Consider the following 5,739-nt stretch of genomic DNA (forward strand, 5'->3'; position numbering starts at 1 on the left):
GGATCAGGGTGCTCCCAGCTCAGCCTCATCTGATCCACTGACAGGCTCAGTTATCTCCTGCCCAGGGAAGGGATGGGCTTCTCTGTCCAGGGCTGAATCCCCAGGACCATGCAGTGTGGCTGGGACAAGCCAGCCCTCAGCAGGGGAGACATAAGCTGCCTGGGTGGCCGTGGAATACAAGGTCTGCACCTGGGCACACAGAGGCCCCGGAGCCCAGTGAGCAGTGTCAGCCGCTCCCAGGTTAGTGGAGAACTGATCTGCAGGGCCTGCACCTGGGCTAGGTCTTGATAAATAGCCTCAGACATAGCTGGCACAGAGGTCATCAAGCTTTTTCGATGTGATGGTGTTTGGACTCCTAGGGCCCGAGACCTGTGCCGCTTGCTGTGCAAGCCCTGGAATGTCCCCTATGGTGGGCATCACAGGTCTCCTGGATTTCACTGTTGTGCACAGCAGTGGAGGATCTTGATTTTTTTTTTTTTTCCAACATCAAGCTGCACTCCTCTTCTGGACAGTTCCCTACAGAGAAAGCTTGTGAGAGACTCGCCAGAGCAGTCCCCACAGACCCTCATTTCCAGAACCTCCTGTGCACCCAGGTGAACCCCACTTGTCTCTCCCACTCCTTCCTGACCATCTCAGCACTGGAATGAAGTGAGGCTGAACCCCTTGTGAGTCCCCAGATATTCTCAGAGTGCTAAGATCTCAAAAATTTACTTGTCAGTAACTGCCTTTCTGCTCAAGTCTCATATGAAATTTTCCTGATAATTTGCCTTTTGGGGCAAATAAAAAACAAAAAAACCACCACTACCACCAACAAGAAAAAACACCAAGATTCTACCTGCTCTGTCTTGGCAGCTGTCCTTGGAACTGATTTTTCTTTTCCTGCAGTTTTCCCGGTATGAGCTGGACTCTGGTTCTGTGAATACAATGAGAGTTTGAGAAAGTGCCTCCAACTGAACACCCTGAAATTCCTAGTCCATCCTGGACACACAGGAGCTCAGGTTGCCACCAAACCCCAGATCTCTTCTGTTCTCCAGTGTCCAGGATCCATACGGCCCTGGCTGCCAAGGCGCTCCGGGTTTCCTTGCCAGAGGAGCCTGTGTTGCTGCCCTGTCCCTTCTCACCTGGAAAGAGTCAAATCTTACCGGATCCAGCAGTGCTGTTCCCAGCCTTGAGGTTGGTTTCCTCAGAATTCTCCTCCTTGTTTGGATTGGGCTCCAATCCTGCTGCAAAAGGAAGTTTAGGTGACTCAGTTCTCCCTAGGCAGAGTCCCATAGTCTATCCCTGATGCGTTTTTGCGGATCAGTCTTTCATGTGAAGCTCTTCTGCCAGCGTCACGAGTGAACACATTTCTCAAAGTCCCCTGAGGGCGCTAAGCCGTTTCCCATCCCCAAATCTCAAAATAAAACCCTACTAAAGACACATGGCTCAGTATCCCTGATTCCAACCCTCCTTCCAACCTCCATGGGAGCAGCCCGAGGCCTTACCTTTGTATGTGCTTCTCACTGGAATGGGAAGAAGCCATCTTGCCTTTTCCTTTGAATGGTTTCTTCTCATCTGAGCCCTTTTCTGTAAAGACCTGTGGGGAAGGGGGCTGGTCAGTGGGGCGTTGGATGGAGGGGGAGTGGAGATCAGGGTGTTCATTTCCCATGTTGAGGCTCAAGTAAAAGGAGGCTGTTCTGACACGCCCAAAGGCGGACTGTGGGTTGTTCTGCTGGACCTGCCTTTATATGTCCCTTGGCTGGGTGTGGCTGACTCTTATTGACTGAGCAGTTTTCTCCTTCCTGCCGCTTCTTAGCGCCTCAATAAAAAGTTTTTTGCTGTAGTCTACTGAGGACCTAGACACAGTTCAGGGGAGACAGTTTCAGGATTCTGTCATAGTGTCAAGAAAACAAAGAACCAGGAGCACAGGGATCAGAAGATCGGGGAATCATTTCTTCCCATTTCTGTCCCAGTTCCTGAAAGTATTTATGATCCTGTTAACCTTTCAAGATGCACAATTAAACATACCTACATTGACATATGTTATATATTTTGCACAGAAAGAGAATTTATTATACATAGTGTTAACAGTGTATGCATAGATATTATAATTTCTTAAATGCTTAGAAACAACAAATGTCAAATTATGGTTGATTGTATTAGATCCACACATATATGATGAAATAAAAATGCAGAGAAAAAAATACCAAATGAAATGGCCCTTCCTACCTTAAAAATGGGGAGGATAATTAGACCAAATGCAATAAAATTGAATTGATTAGGTTGAGCCAGTGCTAACCTAATCAGCCCCTGATTACTGAGGTAGCAAAAAGTCTAGGTAGAAAACTCTTCCCCCTTTCTCACCCTTCCTCAGTCATCCTGGAAGCGCCATTGTGTTCTGTGGAATTTGTGTTCTGTGGAATTTATTCTGAGCATTCAGCTCCTGTCTTTACACAGCATACACCACCTGAATCCCATCAAACCCACGTTGTTTCTCAACATCCACCATCAAGACATATTCCAGGGCGGCCTCTCAAAATTGCCTCAGTGAGATGGGACAAGGTGTGGGGGAGCTCCAGGTTCAGAACAGCAGCCTCATCCCTTCCTACTGCGGTGGAGTCTGTCTCTGCTGGTCAGAACCCTCAGACTACAGAAGGGTTAGTTCATGTCCCAGCAAGTGTTTCCTGAAAGGACCTTCTTGTCTCCCCATCTGCTGAGGAAAGCATGCAGGAATGAGACCTTCTGTGTTAGGGAGTACTCAGCCTCCAGTCCCAGATGACTTGATTGACTGATGAGCTGATTCCCTGAGGAGGAGAAAGAACCAGGGAAGAGACTGTGTTGGGTGAGTCTGTGTTTTCCCAGCTGTGCTGTCTGTGCAAATAGTGGAACCAAAAAAAATATTAGTGGTCCTTAGACACTGCCTAGTGAAATCATCTGAATCTAGATGGAACTTATCATAATATCATTATGTATTATAATATTATAATATATAAAATTTATTTGACATCTAAATAAATTTTGATATATTGTGATATCATAATATCATATAAAATTTGGTCAGGTAATTTTATAAGAAAATTGAGTTAAATTCTGTAACAACATTAACATATAACCTCAATAGAAAGCTAGGAAAATTGTCTGCTCTTGTGTAAATTACTGCTTTTTGGATGACTCTGTAAAGGTGTGAAGAGGGGTCTGCTACTTACTTGATAAGACATCGACATGCAAATCTTTGCTGTTTTTAACCAGTGCCCTCTCAAGATATGAGAATATTTTACTCTAAGAAAGTATTTTCATAGATATCATAATAGGAATTTTGTTCGTTTTAGTTAATAAATTATTATAACATTTATTGGCTATTAATAATTTATGTCATTGTTAAAATATACTTCTACAGACAACACATTACATACATGTTTTGATTTGTCCTTTAATCTCTAGTAAAATTTTTAAATTTTTATTTATTAAATTCTATTTATTTTAGATAAAAGAGACCTTGTAACTGCCATATGCTGCACTTTCTTAGAAAGAGACATGCTCAGGCAAAACTCAGGCCTGGCCAGGCATGGCGGCTCACAACCGTAATCCCAGCACTTTGCGAGGCCAAGGCGGGTGGATCACCTTAGGTCAGGAGTTCGAGGACAGCCCACCCAACATAAGGAAACCTTCTAGAGACATCCCACCTAGCAACTTGTTTTCCATTCCTGCAAATCCAGTGGCTGCTCCACAAGGCACAAGAAAGTAAATATAAATATAAAACATCTCTCTGAACAGTTCACTCTTTTTTCTCTATCCCTCTCATCTGTCGATATAGCTTTTATTCTGCACATTTTATTTTTCAGGTAAATAATTTTTAAAATGGAAGAAAAAATAGAAATGCTAGGCCCTTCATTTAAATCCTGAAAATTACAGAAAACTTAGCACCCGACTCCCAGGGTGCTGAGGATTAACTCACATCATACAATGTTTCCTGAACAGTGCTCAGTGACAGACTTCTGAACACATGGTATGTGCTCAATAAACATTGTATTAACTCAGGTGTATGTGTTTTCCAAATGCAGACTTACTCAAACATTGATGCCTTCTCTAGGCTTTCTAAACTGTAAAGAGCCAGCAGAAAATGACATTTTTGGAAATGGTGATTGGTTGTTTCCACTTTGGGCCAAAAGTATTTGTGTTGTGGTAAGAGCATTGGGTGTCAGGAGCTCTGTGCTGTGCCTACTTTCTCTAGCTGAGTGCTACTATATTGGATGTAGTGGAAGCATTAAGAGGAGACTTTTTAAAGAAGCCAATTCATGGACCCCTTCCAAACCTGAAGAATCACGTTACTAAAAGAGAGGCGTGGAATGGGAAATGATTCATATGCACATTGAAACTTGAGAGGCAGCTGGGCAGAATCACATCACTAAGAGAGAGGCCTGGAATCGGAAATAATTCATAGACACATTGAAACTTGAGAGGCAGCTGAGCGTGGTGGCTCACTCCTGTAATCCTAACACTTTGGGAGGCTGAAGTGGGCAGATCACCTGAGGTCAGGAGTTCAAGACTAGCCTGGGCAACATGGCCAAACCATGTCTCCACTAAAACATACAAAAATTAGCCAGGTGTGGTGACTGGTGCCTGTAATCCTAGCTACTCAGGTGGCTGAGACTGGAGAATCGCTCAAACCTGGGAGACGGAGGTTGCAGTGAGCCAAGATGGCGCCATGGCACTCCTGCCTTGACAATGAGTGAAAACTGTCGAAAGAAAGAAAGAAAGAGAAAAGAAAGGAAGGAAGGAAGGAAGGAACCTAGAAACTTGAGAGGCAATGCTTAGCTAAGTGGCTGTCAGCCCAGGCTTCCAGCCATAATGACATGGCCAGCTTAAAGAAATACCATCACCTGTGCCCTCCCCAGAGACTCTGTCTGTTGGTCTTGGTGGGAGCATCTACGTGGTTGTAATGAGAAAGTCAAATTGTCCCTCTTTGATGCTTACATAATACCATAATATGCAAAAAACCTAAAGACCACCCAAAAAACTCTTACTTTGATAAATAAATGTAATGTTTCAGGATGCAAAAATCAATGCACAAAAATTAGTAGCATTTTTATACACTAATGATGATCAAGCTGAGAACTGAATTAAAAAGTCACTTCCTTTTACAATAGCTACAAAAAAGGTAAAAACGTAAAATGCTTAGAAATACAATTAGTCAAAGAGATGAAAGGTCCCTACAAGGAAAACTACAAAACACTGATGAAAGAAATTGTACCTGACACAAATGAGAAAAACATCCCATGCTCATGGATTGGAAGAATTGTGATCATTAAAATGACTCTACTGCCCAAAGCAATCTACATATTAAATGCAATTCCTACCAAAATGCCAATGTTATTTTTTATGAAATTAGAGAAAAAATTCTAAAATTCACATGGAACCACAAAAAGAGCCTGAATAGCCAAAGCAAATCTAAGCAAAGAGAATAAAGCTGGAGATACTACGTTATCTGACTTAAAATTATACTAGAAGGCTTTAGTAACCAGAACAGCATGGTACTGATATAAAATGACACATACATCAACATTACAGAATAGAGAACCTAGAAATATAGCCACATACCTACAAACAACTGATCTTTTACAAAGTCAACAAAAACATTCACTGGAGAAGTGACGTCCTATTCAACAAAGTGTGCTGGAAAAATTATATTGCCATATGCAGAAGTATGGAATGGCATCCCTATGTCCCACCATATACAAAAATCAACTCAATATGGATTAA

The 5,739-nt window shown here is 42.6% G+C and overlaps 1 pseudogene; it reads right to left on the reverse strand.

The window, feature by feature from the left end:
- Positions 1–3: 3 nt before the first annotated feature.
- Positions 4–1,648, reverse strand: LOC105554726 (annotated as a pseudogene).
- Positions 1,649–5,739: the final 4,091 nt, after the last annotated feature.

Source organism: Mandrillus leucophaeus, unplaced genomic scaffold, assembly GCF_000951045.1.
Source record: "Mandrillus leucophaeus isolate KB7577 unplaced genomic scaffold, Mleu.le_1.0 Scaffold657, whole genome shotgun sequence".
Classification (NCBI taxonomy): domain Eukaryota; kingdom Metazoa; phylum Chordata; class Mammalia; order Primates; family Cercopithecidae; genus Mandrillus; species Mandrillus leucophaeus.